The sequence below is a fragment of the Callospermophilus lateralis genome, chromosome 15, assembly GCF_048772815.1.
Source record: "Callospermophilus lateralis isolate mCalLat2 chromosome 15, mCalLat2.hap1, whole genome shotgun sequence".
Taxonomy (NCBI): domain Eukaryota; kingdom Metazoa; phylum Chordata; class Mammalia; order Rodentia; family Sciuridae; genus Callospermophilus; species Callospermophilus lateralis.
In genome coordinates, this window is record NC_135319.1 from 15,660,826 (window position 1) to 15,677,430 (window position 16,605).

A 16,605-nucleotide genomic window follows, 5' to 3' on the forward strand; every position below is an offset into this window, starting at 1 on the left:
GCAGTCCTTATTATTAGACTAAATCTTGTGCTGAGATAGGTGACACCACAGTGAAACTTGGGTATAATATGAGCCTTCAGGATGCTGGTTGCATTATTGATCTTGGCTTAATAGAACAGAATGAATAAAACAGGACCCATTACACAGTGATGCATCATTCCATTAGAGATGAGGATTGGATCAGACAGGAAGCTCTCAGCTGCCAAAAGCAGCCATATGATCAGAGAGCAGCTTTTGAAGGCAGTGAGTTCTGTTCAATAGTTGCCAGGTCCGTGTCTAACAAGGATGGTCAATTCTGCTCTTCTCCAGCGATTGAGTAGTAAGTCCCAGATCAGGCAGGGATTTAAACTGATGTCAGGTCTTAGGGATTTCTCAAAGCCACAAGGTAGACACGGTTCACCTCTCATTTACTTTTGAGGATTGGGAGCAAAATGCTAATAATTGAACTGAAAATATCTCATAAATTTTGTCAAAGCACAGAAAAATCAGTGGGGCTGGGAGTGGAGCTCAGTGGTAGAGCACTTGTGTAGCTCGCATGAAGCTCTGGGTTTGACCCCCAGCACAGACACAAGCAAAGAGAAACATTAAAAAAATTATGGACTTATTATAGAGTAGAATGGAAAATTTCATGGTTTTTAATACTAAAACACAAAGCACTTCTGAATTTGCTGTAGACTCCTTTGGTTTATAGAGTCAGACCCTTGGGATGCATGTTGTTCTCTTCTGATATTAGAAGAATTTCAGTGGAAAAACTTGAGAAATTCTGATGTAATGTGCTAAGGGATATGTACCAAGACCTGATGGAATCTAGTTATCCTGCATTGAAAGGTTCTTGCCAGATATGAAGAGCATGACCATTCATAAATATGAAATGTAAAATGTTGACATTTTTTTGTGTGTGAGCTTGTGCCCAAATAAGAACACTGTTCACGCTATTCCTTAAAAGTTGGATGTTCTTATTGCTTTAGCTTATTTAACGAGGGTTTCACCACGTACCTTGGATCTTTCCAAATATGATTCAGCTATTACATTTTGGAAGATGTGCAATCTACATTTCTTTAAAACAAACCTGCCACAAAACAAGGTCATAGCAGAATAAATTTGGGTCAGGATTATAGATTAAGACTCAAAAACTAAAGTCTACACATTTATTCATTCAAAATAATTTGCCACGTGATGAGCATCCGTCTAGACAACAAAAAAATAAAGATAAAAAAGTTTCTACCAAGGCTGATTCCCACAGGAATCAGCACAGAAACACATGGAATGATTTTAGGGGGAAGAAAAAGATGCAAACATTTACATCAAGGTACACAGTAGACAGAAAGGGAAACCATAGCACTGAATAAAGTACTGAAATGTTAGGTTGTACTTGGCGGTCTAATGTTGTCAGTCCAACCCTGGATCATTCAGTAATTCAATTCATCTGTGTGTGGATCTATTCTAATGGCCCATGTTACAAAGTCTGGGTCTTCAAGAATCTTTCATTACTTTGCACATTCTGTACAAATAAAAAGGGCAGAGAATGATGGGCAAGAATTGGAAGTCTTTCTGGTAAGATGACAAATGAATACAGAGTGGAAGGAGTGAGGAAGTGAGCCACAGAGTCTCCTGGCAGGAAAGCATCAACAGCAGAAAGAACTGCAAGTGCCAAGTCCCTAAGACAGGATCATGCTTGGAATGCTTGGGGAGGGAAGGTTGGGAAGCAAGGAGTCTTCAGTAGATGGAATGGAAAGAGGGAAGAACAAATCACACCCAGCCTGTAGGACTCTATGAGAACTTGATAAGGCTCTTGGAAAGAAGTGAGATGGAAGTGAAATGGGAACCACTGAAGATGGTGATGTGATCTATCTTGTTTTGAAAGGACCACCCAGACAGTTACATGGAGAGAAAACTATACACCAATCAATAATGGAATATAGCTTTAATTAGACATGCAATAAACAACATCAGAGATAATGGAATCAGAGGGACACCCAACATTTAAGAAATAGTGTGAAAAGACAGAGGAGGTAGTTAGAATTAGTTGGGTTCCAAATGTTACAAGGTAAGAGGCATTAAGATCTTCTCATACAGTGGATGGGGTGTTCAAGAAAAAGAGAATAATTAAGAATATTTCCAAATTTTTCATTCATACATCAGGAAGAATGCATTTGCCATTTGTGAAACCAAGGAAGAACAGACTTGGAGGAGATAGGTCAGTGTGAGATGCTTATCTAACATTTCCTTAGAGATACCTAGTAGTAGCTAGATAGAGGATTCCTGAATTCAAGGGCGAGGTTCAAGCTAGAGATAAATTTGGAAGCCTTGGCATAGTGTATTTTATTTAAAGCCAGGAGGACTGGAGGAGTTCATCTAAGAATGAATATAGATTCTGAACATGCTAATAGGCCTGGACAGTGAGACATGATGCACTCCCCTTTATTTTGTAAATAAAAGTTTTACTGGGACATAAATGAAACACAACTATTTAAGGGAAGCAAAAGGGGATTTACTAGCAAAGGAGTCTGCAAAAGAGTAGACAGTGAATTATGAGAAGAACTTAGAGAATGCTGTCCTAGAAGTCAAACCAATACTGCTGATAGATGGAGTAAAATAAATACTGAGATACATGCACTAGATTTGGCAGTGTGGAGGTCAAGGGAAGTTCTGATCAAAACCTGATTGGAGTTAGTTCCAAAGGGAATGGGGCGGGGGAGAGTCGAACTAGCAATGTAAACAATTTCTTCATTAATTTGCTATATAAGGGGATAAGGAAATAGGGTCATAAGTGGAGGGGGCTTACGCCATGCTTGTGTGCTGACAGAATTGATCCACATGGAGGGGAAATTTTCAGAACCCTGGAGAGGACAGTAGGGTGGCAGTGAGAGAGGATGGGGTCTGTGTAAAGTCCGTAGCATAGCTGTAACCAAATGTCACACTCCAAGTGACTTAAACAACAGAAATTATTGTCTCACGGTGCTGGAAGCTGGAAGTGTAAGATCAAGTTGTTGGTAGGGCTAAGTTCCCTCTGTAGTTACTCTGAAAGGATCTGTTCCAGACCTTTCTTCTAGCTTCATGTAGTTCCATGGCTTGTGGCAGCATAACACCAACCTTTACAGGAGTTCTCCCTGTATATGTGCCTGTGTTTCAGTGGTGGATGGTAGATTAATGGACATGCAGACATCAGAAAATGGGAGGAGAAAATTGTGACAATAAGAATATAGGAACCAGAGAGAAGGTCAGAGACAAACTCTCATTCAGCCATAAGGATTACAGTAGGTATTAGTCAACGTTTCATTGTCGGAGCCAAGGTCTCTGTTAAGAACAACTCACAGGTGGAAAGATATTATTTTGTCTCATGGTTTCAGAGGTCTTGGTCCATGTTCAGCTATCTCCATTGCAGAAACATCATGGTAGAAGGGTGTGGCCAAGGAAAGGTACTCAGCTCATGGCAAGGGGAGAAAGAGAGAGAGAGAGAGAGAGAGAGAGAGAGAGAGAGAGAGAGAGAGAGAGAGAGAAAGGGAGCCATGGGAAAGTTTAAACCATTCCAGGACTTGCTCCCAGTAATCTACTTCCTCCAGTGTGGCCTAACCTCCCAGAAGTACATTCAGCTATCAATGGATTAATCCATTTGAAGGATTTCCATTTGATGAGGTCAGATTGATTATGATGCCATTATTGCCTAAAAGCCACATCTCTGAACCTTGTTGCACTGGGGACCATGCTTCCAATATAGGAGCTTACTAGAGGGATATTTCAGATCCAAACTATAACATTCCATGATGTTTTGGGGAGAGAAGAAATATTACCTGTAAATGTTAATAATCACAGATTAAAGGTAAAACAATTATATTGTCCATGGGAATTTAGGTGACTGCACGTTGCTCATTGGACTCACTTCTTTAGGTTTTAAATAAACTGTTTCTCAAGCTTTTCACGATCAGCAATCACTGCACCTGACTTTGCAACGGAGACCTTGGCAAAGACAATATTGTCATTTCATCATAATTTGCAGAATTAATCTGAAGAATCTGAAGAAGTTAAATGAAGACTAGGTTGGGGAGGGAGAGAGGCAGGTGATGTGAACAAAAACAATGCAGCAACTCCACTTTGCAATTTTTTTTTCTGTTTCCTGCAAACATCCTTGTCTTCAAGTGAATGTTTCCAATGTTACAATTTCCCTAGTCTCAATTCTTCTCCAATGTACTCACATAATTGCTATTAGTATTTCTGTCTTACTTGAGTGTATAAAGTGGGACAATGAAGCTCTCATACCAGATAGAATGATCTCATTCCACATATAAAAATAAGAAACTGCTTGTTTCTGCAATGAGCCTCCCATTAATGTCAGGAAAAATGGTAGGAGTGGACCAAGGGTAATATATGGCTTGCAACCACCTAGAATTCTAGACACAGAGAAATGGAAAACATCCAATATATTGTCAGCTAGTCTTTACCCTGGGGACTGGCACAGATTTTTTTCTTATTGCATATTTTGTTCATTTTTTTCCAATATTGCTTTGAAACAAATTGAGCAAAAGACTGCTGCTCATTTCTTCCATCAGGAAGCTCATAAACATAAAAGCTTTGATTTAGAAAAGTTCTTGGCAAAGATATTTAAACACTTTTTATTAAGTTTTTTTTTTCTCTCAAAGTACCTAGATACACTACCTAGCTTTGTGATACAAACAAACCTTTTTTTTCCCCCTTCCTATCGCTGTCTTCCAAATTGCGTTGACCGCCCGTAGCAGCCCCATTAGTCACTGCTACATTCAGTTGTGTGTAAGCAAAGGGAATGACGGAAAGACAAATAGAAGTCAACCCCTCCAGCAAAGTGAAACCATAGCAGTTACTTTTGTTGTTTTACTTCTCAGCCCTACATAATATCATTTTTTAAAACTTTTTCACAGGGGAAAAAATCCTTATTTTTAATTTGATAGGACTTCATCGAATGCATTGCAGCAGCAAGAAATAAACTTTTTTGACAATGCTTCCAACAATTCAATCTTACTCTTAAGTCTTTCTGCTACAAGCAGAGTTTCCTAGCTACACTCTAGTAGTTTTCAATCTTTCTTTCTCTGGGAGTCAGATTTTAGGGTTTGTTCTGTTCATGTAGAACATGTATTAAATATTTAATATATGCCAAATATTAGTGCTACAAGAACAAATGGTATAAATCCATCACTAGGTATTTAAGAATATAATTTTACATTGCCCTTATTAATAAAAGAGAATTATAATCTTTCTCATGATGATATTTGTGGGGCATCTTTTTATACATTTTTAACCTAATAAGCCAATGGTGCTGATCAATGACAGATTATGTATATAAAAGTCTACTGTACCCTAAATAGTGTACAAGAGCCTAAAGTTGCAAATACAAAATAACTAAATTCAAAATGCCATTATGCTTTTCCAAAACCTAAGTGATCTTTGATAGAATCCATATCTTAAAATATTGTTAATGTAAGTGATGTTTTATAAACCAAATGTAGGAAAATAAGAAAGTTTTAGTGAAAAAGAACTGACACTTTTAAATTCTAAGATGTTTAATACTTTTACAAAAAAAAAAAAAAAAAGACCTTTCAGAAGTAAACTGCACATGGATTGAAGAGAGATTAGTGGAGCAAAGAGAAAGGAGCTGGGGGGGGGGGGGAGCCATGCTGGGGATTGAAATCGAGGAGCTGAGTTCCATACATCTAGTTCAGTGTTATCAAGTACATTAACACTGTTGGGAAACCATCATCCTACCCATTTCCATATATTTTTCATCTTTCCAAACTGAAACCCTATACTACTTAAAATAATTCCCCATTCCCATCTCCTCCAGCCCTTGGTAACAACTTTTCTACTTATTTGTCTCTATGACTTTGAGTATTCTAAGAGCCTCATTCAAGTAGAAATACACAACATTTGTCCTTTTGTGTCTTGGTTATTTTGCTTTGCGTGTTTTTAGGGCTCACCCATGTTGTAGCACATATCAGAATTTTATGACATTTTAAGTCTGAAAAATATTCTATTGATTTTTTTTTGTGTGTGTGTGTTACTGGGGATTGAACTCAGGGCCTTGTGCATGCAAGGCAAAACTCTATGAACTGAGCTATATCCTAGCCCCTCTATTGAATGTTTATATCACGTTTTGCTCATACATTCATTTGCTGGTGAACACCTGAGCCATTTTTACCTTTTGGCTATTGTGGATTCTATTGTTAGAACATTGGTGTACACTTATCTGTTACAGTAGTCTCTACTTTCAACTCTTTGAGATTTATACCCAGAGATGGAATTGCTGGATCACATGTTGGTTGTATGGTTAACTTTTTGAGGACCCACAATACTGTTTTTCAAGGCATCTACACCATTTAACATTCTTTTTTTTTTTTTAAAGAGAGAGTGAGAGAGAGAGAGAGAGAGAGAGAATTTTTTTTTAATATTTATTTTGGTAGTTTTCGGCGGACACAACATCCCTGTTTTTATGTGGTGCTGAGGATCGAACCCGGGCTGCAGACATACAAGGCGAGCACGCTACCGTGTGAGCCACATCCCCAGCCCCCCATTTAACATTCTTTATAAACAATGCATAAGAGTTCTAGCTTCTACACATCTTCACAACACTTGTTATTTTCTGTTTCTCTTGATAATGCTACCAATTATTTTTGAATGGCAATGGATCAATCACACTATGTATGATAAAAGTAATAAGAACACAAAGTGGTTTTTTAAGTTGAGTTATAGATGGACACAATATCTGTATTTTGTTTATTTATTTTTATATGGTGCTGAGGATTGAACCCAGTGCTTCACATGTGCGAGTCAAGTGCTCTGCCACTGAGCCATAACCCGAGCCACCGTCACCCCCCACCCCCGCAAAGTATTTTTAATGGTCATAAGACGCTGTAAGTAGGAGCTAGGGAGATTATACTTGATGTTGAGATTTATTCTCCTAAAGTAATGAGCATTTGAGGCAAAAACCTTAACTATAAACAGAAGACTATAGAAACTTCAGAAAGAGTTGCCTCTAAATAAAAAGAGAGACTTTTTGTTAAATTTGAGAGATGTAGCCAGGTGCAATGGCTCATGCCTGTAATCCCAGCAACTGCGGAGGGTGAGACAGGAGAATTCCAAGTTCAAAACCAGCCTCAGTATCTTAGTGAGGTCCCAAGTAACTTGGTTAGACCCTGTCTCAAAATAAAAAGTAAAAATTAAAAAAGGAATGAGGATATGGCTCAGTAGTTAAGAACCTTTGGGTTCAACCTCTGGTACCAAAAACAACAACAAAAAAGGGAAAGACTTCACCAACTGACCTTTCACTATAGATTCTATTAGTGCATGGTAATAGGAGCAATTATGACAAAAAATACAATGATCTTAATTTATCACAGTCGTCCAGAGCCTCCTGATGCCCCTAGAGTTGTCTCTCAAAAAGCAATGTGCCCTTGTCAAATTTTATTAAAGCCATCCATAATTCAGGATGTGTTACCATATTGATAATCACCAGTGTAGAGAAGCAGCCCATGTTAATTTGCTGCAACTGTGGTGGAAATGTCTATGCTAATGAGTTTGAGGGAAATGAGTTAGTTGAGTATTATCTTTTTTTTATGAGTCTAAACAGAGAAATTCCTTAGGACCCCAAACTGCCCTTAGTACTTTTCTAATTCATTTAACTCAATTAAAACAATAATTTTGTAGCAAAATAAACTTTCTAGAAGACCTTAGATTATTTAATAAATATTGGATCTAGCCACCCTTATACAGCTAGCCCTGTAGGAAACAACTATATATGAAATACTCGTTACTTCCTTGCTAAGGAACATACAAGATAGACGATTTATCTTTTCTTTCAGTGTATCAGTTATCTATTGCCACAATAATGTTGTACAGCAAATAACCATTCAACCTCAATGAAAAGTAATATCCATTTATTTAGCTCATGAGTCTGCAGAGACTGATCTGGCTTGGGCTTTGCTAGGCAGGGCTGGGCTTGCTCACATATCCAGGTGTCAGCTGATTCTTGTCTGACCCAGGACAGGTGCCACTCAAAAGATACAGGGGTTTCAGCACTGCCTTATCCTTAGCAGTCTAGCATAGGTGTGCTCTTGTGATCATGGCAATGAAGTAAGAGATGACACACAGACAGGTAAATGCATTTTAAATCCTTTGCCCCTGACATACTTACTAACATACTAGCCAAGGTAAGTCAAAGAGGTGAAATAAGAATCAAGGGGGAGTGAGATACACTACACCTTTTGAAAGGAGGAACAAAAAAGCCACATTGAAAAAGAAACTGGAAACACAAGATGGCACAAGATGGAGCCATTAATGCTAGCAGTCCACCACACCCCCTTCATATACTTAGGCTGTGAAGGAATTTTCCTTATCACAGTGTTTAGAGTGGGGCTCTTTTTCACTTTGGCCCAATCACAGTCGCTTAACAAACAGCTTGCTCATTTGTGTGCACTCCAGGGCAATAACAATCTAACACAATGCCTAAGGCAGAGTAGCTGTTCTCAATAAATGCCGGATGAGTAAATTAATGAAAGAAGAAAGATTCTGCTGGCTGTCATACTCAACATGGTAGCAATCTGCAACAGTATTAACATAAGAAGAGGGTATATTTTGTGATTTTTCTATATCTCTAGTCACTGTCCTGTGTTAGAATGACTTCATCCACTTTTGTCCAACAAAAATAAAATGTGCATGTCTTTCATGCAAAACACAAGAGTGTGAACTTAGCAATGTTCATCTCCCATGAAAGCCATGGGGTAGAAGAAAAACCAATTCCAGCCCTGTTTAGAATTCTAAAGGATGCATAAAACATCTTCCAAAGAAGAATGTGCATTAAGGTTCCATTCAGCACTGGAATGCCACAGCTATATTATTTTAGGAACAAAAGAACAGAAGACAGAATATTAAGTCAAGTTGGAAAGATACCTAGAATAATAGAATAACTTAAAGAAAAAAAAGAACACATCCATTTGGAGTTGGAATTAATTAAGGCTTTTTGGGATAGCTAACACATCTTGGGTGTTTTGGGAGACGTAACCTTTCAGGACTTGTAGGTCTTTAAAAACCAATGGCAATATTGTATGGATAGAGGTAGATGAGACTGAATGTGATTAGAGCCAAAGGCTGATCCAATCTTGCTGTGGATAATTGGTGGAAGATATACTTCAAGGAAGGTGGGATGCACATTGTTTATGGTCCTGAATAGAAAGCTGGAGAGTTTGTATTTATTTCATAGACACTTCTGTTTGAGAAGGATTAATCTGACAGTATTGTGTAGAACTACCTTGCATAGGGAGAAGAGGCGGGCAGAGAAATCTATGGAAATTTTCCAGGTGAGAGAGAATAAAGATACTAATTGGAGAATGGCAGAGAGGCTCTGAAAAAGAGGGGACTGTGGGTAAGAGAGGAACAGCCCAGCATCTTGGACATTAAGACCTCTTCATAGGAAACCGGCAAGTCTATGCAAAGCTTATATATTCTACAGTAAATGGTGGTTCTCAAAATATCCCCCAAATTTTCTATTAGAATGAATTTATTCCAAATCTCAGTTTTACCAAGGGAAGAGATGCTTGCTGTAGTAATTAAGCACTGAAGGTACCACTAGACTAATGAGAAGCTCAAACGGATTTATCACTAAAAACAGTGACCGGGCATTGGAAGCAGTTCACTGGTTACTCACCTTGGATCAGCCTGAACTGTCCTCTTGGGTGGTTAAATGCAATCTAATCTCTTACTAATGCATGGAGTCCTCTGGACAGTCAACACAAGGAAGACAGAACCCAGGCTTTTAGAGCTGGAAGCAATTTAGAGATCATCCTGTTCAATGTTCTTATGAGGGAGGAAACTGAGGCTCAGATAGTTGTAGTCAAGTGGTCCAGCGAATCAGGAGGGACTAAGACCAGAGCCCAGTTCCCCTCATGCACAGTGCTCCCTGTAGGATGCCGATCAGCACTAAGGTACACTTGTGTCTGTTCACATATTTAGGGAATCATTCTCAACCATGGAGTCTTCAATTAGAAGAGACACTATTTGATGGCAGCACGATGAGGCCAGCACAGAGTCATTACAGAGACTGGAAGATAAAGCTATGACATAAGCTGCTTCCAAACTCTCTAGGACCTTGAATGACAAGACAAGAGTTTTGTACTAAAATAGAAAATGTGAAATCACAGAAGGCTTTTTACAACTGTGCCTTATTTAAAAGCACTCCATTCTCTCAAATTCTTGTACAAAATCTGAATGAAATGCACATCATATGATTTCATTACTATGAAAGAATAAATTTTCTGAAAATTGCCATGGGCAATTAGACTTTTTTTTCCCCAAAACCTCAAAACTGAGAGAAGTTTCTGTTTATTATAGTAGCATTTCCAAAATATACACATCATTATGAATCAGAATCTTTTGGATGTATTTATGTCTTTCCTCTCTGTCAGACTTCTTTAAATAGAGAAAGATATGTATTTTATTTAGGTATTTTTAGAACCTTTATCAGTCAAATATATTATTTAAATTCAAAATAAGATGTTAGACATACTTCAAAGTTTTCCTGAGCTATGATACATTAATTCTACCAAGTTCACTGAATAGCACTGGTCAGCTAAAATGCAAATGTCACATACATGCAATTTATGGCAAAAATAGAAACCCAATCTATAAAGAATCTTGATCTGTGGTGGTAGTTCTGGTAAGGAGCTATAAGGAACAAATGCCTTTCTACCTACTTCTGTCATTACTTCATGAAGTGAACAGCTTCACAAAGGCACACCTGGAGGGCTGGAAAAAAATTGGAAATTGCCCTCACCAGCCAGATGAGTTTAATCAACCCAAGAGGTTACAGGTGTAGCAAACAGATTATCCTTCTCTTCAATTGTCAAACTAGAATGATTTCTAAATAATTCCTTAAGATTACAAAGAAAACCTAAGGAAACAAACAATAAAATCTCAGCTCCCATCATTTAAAAATGTCTTTTGAGCTATGGAACCAACCTAGGTGCCCTTCAACAGATGAATGAATAAATAAAATGTGTACATATATACAATGGACTATCACTCAGTCATAAAGAAGAATGAAATTATGGCATTTGTTGGTAAATGGGTGGAAATGGAGACTATCATGCTAAGTGAAATAAGCCAGTTCTCTCTGATATGTGGATACTGACTCACAATAGGTAGGGGTAGGGGGAGAGTGGAAGTTCACTGGATTGGACAGGGCGGGGTATGGGGGGAAGGAGCAGTGGGATGGGAATGGGAAATACAGTAAATGAATTGGACATAGCTTTCCTATGTCCATGTATGAATACGTGACCAGTATAAATACACATCACATACAACTGAAAGAATGGGAAGTTATACTCCATGTATGTAGATATGTCAAAATATATTCTACTGCCATGTATAACTAAAAAGAACAAATTTTTAAAAAATGTCCTTTGAGTACCAACTACATCTCAGATAATGTCTGTGGCACAAGACAAACATGGTACCTGTCTGTGTGTATCTTCAAGTTGGGGAGACAGATGAATAAGTGACTAAGAACAAAAAAACACAATAATGACTTGAGATAAGTATTTAAAAATATTGGTCCAGGGTTCTGTGATGGAGAATAATAAAGGGAATGGACCTACATGCATCATGTAGTCAGGAAAGGCCTCTCTGATATGGTGACATTTAAAGTAAGACCAGAGAAATGAGGAGGAGACCAGGGACAAAGGCCCAAGGAGGGACAAGGCTTGGCCTGCTCTAGAAACTTCCAAATGATCAATGTGCGATAAAGGATTAACTCAGCAGGCCTATGTTGTCCAATGCTTGTACATTCCAAAGAACACTCTAGTCTTTGACCAGTTCCTAAGAAATAACATCTAATTTGGAATACCCTGCCTCAAAACAGTGATTTTGTCTACTGGGACCATGGTCCACACCAGAGTGTTTCTGCCAGCTATGTGATTTTTGGTAGGGGCTCTGGGACATGTGGTGTCACCTTGACTCTGAAGAGGTTACAGACTAAGTAAGGTCAGCTGCATGCGTACTCCATGTCTATGTGACTGATCCCAAATGAAAACCTTGGACACCGAGGCTTGAGTGAGCTTCCTGGTTGGCAATACTCTAGGTGTTGTCACCCACATCATCATTAGAAGAATGAAGGGCTATTCACAGGAATCTCCCAGGAGAGAGCACCTGGACCCTTATGGTTGGTTTTTCCTGGATTCTGACCTATGTGACTTTTTCCTTTGTTGATTTTAATCTGCATCCTTTTGTCACAATAAGCCATAACTATAGCAGGTTTTCTGAGTTTTTTTAAGTCCTTCTGGTGAATCGTTGAACCTGAGAGTGGTCTTGGGTATCCTGAATATGAAGTCAGTGAACATGGAATGGCAGTGGGTAGTTTATGATCACAAGGAATCTCTGATGGGAAGATTCTAAAGGTTATGAAGTTTAGGTTCCAAGTGCAACAAGACTTCACTGAGGAATTTTCAGTAAGGGGGTGACACCTGGTTTACATCTCCCAAGGATCGGCATGGCTGCCGTGCAGGGTAGAAATTATAAGGAAAGGGAGGAGAGGTTGGGGGGAGGAGATATATTTGAGAGAGAGGGAGATTGGAAATATACGCTGGATATAGAGGAAGACGAATTTCATAGTGGGTTACATTTCAGAAAGATGGGAAAGACACATCACAAATAATTCCCAGGTTTCTGTCTTAACGAGAGAGATGGTGGTGTCTATCACTGACATAGAGAAGAGTGGAGGAAGGAAAGCCTTGGGGAATAAGAGATACATGCAAATTTTGAGATGCTCTGAAACATCTATGCTAAGTGGACCAAAGATATAAATTAGAGGTGAAGGCGGATGGATAGATGAATAAGACTTAAAGCCACAATAATGGATGTGCCCACTTAGAGAGAATGTGGGCAGATAAAAGGGCTCAGAACTAATCCCTGAGGTCTTCTAACATTCAGGGTTCAGGAGGAGACAGCTTATTATGCATCAGGATTTCCACAAGCTAACCTAGCTGATCCTAGGACATAATTATTATTATTATTATCCCCACCCCTTTATGTTTTAATTAGTGTTAAAACTATACATGGTAGTGGGGTTCATTGTGATATATTCATATATACAATAATGTGTATATATTTATACACATATACACATACAATGTGATTTACTCCAATTCAATCAGACCAAGACATGGAGAATATAGATAGCTTATCTACAGTTTCTCTTTGCTGTCTCTCTCTCTCTCATGCATGCACGCACGCGCGCACACACACACACACACACACACATAATTAAGTGGAAGAAATAGAATCCAAATATCTGGCTCTAAAACCTATTTTGTTGTTGTTATTCTACTTCAATATCATAAGCAGAAAGGAAAACAAAACAAAACCCTCAAAAACAACAAAATAAATAAAAAACAGAGGAGGACTGAAAAAAATCTAGTACTTATGATTTCCAAGATTGAGAAAAATTCAGAGGAAGGGGTTTGGAGGAGAGAAGAGAGGGAAAAAGGAGAAGAACTGTGGATTGAGGATGAGCAAGCTAGGTTACATGCATTTATGACTTAGTGATAATGAACTCCACCATCATAGTATACTTATAATGCACTAATAAAACACACAAGAAACTGTCCATATGTCAGGCAAACTACTAAATAAAACATAATACTACAAAATACTGCTCCCTAAACCTTTCATTCAGAATTAAATTCAAGCTCTTGATTTTCCATCTACACAATCAAGACAGTGGTTAAAAAACTGCACTTGATAATGGACCCAGAGGTGCTTTAGAGAGTGTTCTTTCTAGCTGTTGTCATTATTCCCTTGAAGTTTTTTTTTGAGAATTGGCAAAATCATACTTTCTCTAGTTGGATGATATATGGAATAAAGTAAGGTTTCTTTTCATTTTTTAAGCAGCAGCAGTATGAAGAAGAGATCTAAAATGCATTTTTTCCTATGCAGCAGACATCAGGTGTGTGTTTTAGAGAGAAAATGAGATTAATCAGAAACATCTACAAGTTCTTTGTATAAATGGTATTATATGACTTTTTGTTCACAAAGAATAGTTGAAGATGTTCATAGGCAGTTTTAAAAAAGTAATCTTGAAAATGAACACTTTTGGTTTTCTTTTAAAGAAAAAAAATGGACATGGTCAGAGCCATAAAGCTGTGGCACAACAGGAAAGGACAAGGACACTAACCCCTGCCCACAGGGACACAGGGAGTCCACTCCCTCCCCTTCAAGTGTGCACAGCGCCACCCTCCTTATTTCCTGGGGTAGCCAGTTTATTTTCACAGTATGTCTCCTGGTTAGGAGGGAAAGGATTGACTGTGTTTAATGATTAGCTTGATGGGAGGCATCAAGTCTGTTTGGGCTGAGTCTGTGGTTGCTTTTTTAGATGAATAAAACATAATCATTTGGATGGAACAAAGTTTTTGGCTGGGATAAATACAATCCTTCAATTTGTAAATACCCATAAAAGCAAGAGCAATTTAAGAACAAACTTATGTAGATGTGAGTCTCCTTGGTGAGAAACTTGGTGGAATATACACTGAGTACTCATCTTAGGTTCTGAAGTCATAATGGTGAATAAAAGATTTCCTCCCAAATAATCTGATGACCTGCCGGTCTTATAATACTATCTATCTATTTATTTATTGTGGTGCTGGGGATCAAACCCAGCCTTGTACATTCGAGGCAAGCACTCGACCACTGAGCTACACCTGTAGCCCCTATATTATTCATAATATTGACCTAATCAACAATCAAATGTATATAGGTACATACACACACACACATATATGCATATATACACACATATTCTTCATAAATGTGCTTTATGGGTTTTTTTTTTCACTTTTTTTCATGGTGATACAAAGGACAAGCAGCAAAAGATATTGAGAGTTTCTCTGTTCTTTCCTCTCCAAACCTGCTCCCCTGCAGCTTCCCCACCTTAGCTAATGGCGACTCCATCCTCCCTGCCACTCCAGCTAGAAGCACCAGAGACATCATCCTTGTCTTATGGCCAAGCCCCACCAGCGCCCATTCACCTCTCACCATCTCTCCTGAAGACAGTTCCATTTGGATCATCATGATTGCTGCATGGCTGATCTCCCTGGTTCCTCACTTTCCCCCTTTTTCCTATTCTCAGCACAGCTACTCCAGCAACCACAGTCAGCCATCCAGGAAGTCAGTATGGCAAACGCGTTCCCCTTGCCAGTGCCCTCTGGTGGCATGTCCCCAATTCATGAAGAGTGAGGGTCTGTACAAGGGCCTTGTAGGTTCTTCCAGATTTGTTCCCCTAAATCTCCCGTGACCTTTCTGCCTCTTTCCCCGGTTCTCTGTACTTCAGCTTTTCTGGTCCTCTGCCATCCCCTGAACACTGAAGCCATTCTCCTCTCTTTTGTTTTTGCTATTTCTTCAGCTCAGGCAGACCTAGTTTGTGTCTACAGCCTTCCCTGAACACTCTATTTACATTTGCAGTGCCTTGAACAATTCCATTTTCCTGCATTATTTTGATAGCAACTATAATTTTCTAACACACTATGATTTTACTCATTTATTTTGTCAATTTCTCTGCACCAGAATGTGGTGTTGGGTGGATAGAGACTTTTGTTTTGCTAATTCTGAAACTTCAGTACCTATAATAGTACCTGGGATGCAATAAAGATTGTCACAAAAGTGAATATGGTGATGAGAGATGTTTTCTATATTCCAAGTTGGGTAGTCTTTCCTTTGAAATAATAGGTTCTATAGATGAGGTCCCTAGGATACAAAAAGGGTTCTGGGTGATGCAGGTGGCATTTTATGCTAACCCTGGACAACTGACCCAGAGGTGATGGAAACTGTTGGAGCAACTGGTAGGAGAAGTGACAGGTATTGTTACTGGGTGTGTTTATGGCATGTTATCCTCAAGCATAAAATCAAACACATGCTAGTTCGACATCAGATTCACTCCTTCCCCGAAACATGGGAGGACTCTTCGTTCTTCAGGCACTGCCACTTTTTCTTCTCTCTTGGCCAGTCCTACACAGAAGACCATACAGACTCCACTGGGAGGAAGCTGCAGAGTGTCAGAGTTAGGAGCTGAGCTGACATGGAGCAGAACAGGTGGCCACTAGACAGAGCTAGGCGGCCAGTCTCACTCTCATCTCCTGGGAACTTACAGCTTTGAAAGCCCGAGTGACTCACATAATTCCTACAGCGAGAACGATTCCCCTTTTTACTTTCATCTGAATCAGAAAACTGGAACCTATTGCAAAGCTAAAATGACCCAATTTTGCATTCAAAGAGAATTTCACTTAAACCAGGATCCCGTTTGAAGAACCAAGGAGGAGGCCCATTTATTTATGGAAAGAAAATCATAAGGAAGCAATAATGTTGCATTAACAAATTCACAAAACTACAGTTGCTTTTTGGAAGTAACACTTCAAAATGTCTCAGTCTTTGTTGATAAAACGAACAATTAAAAATACAGAATTATGAAAGCTATTATCTTATCAGTATCAAAGTCATCTTTCTGATTGCTCTACCTTTGCTTACATTCCACTCCAATCCATCTTACAGGAATACCTTCATCTTACCACAGCTCACCCTTGCCCATGTTATTTCTCTCTC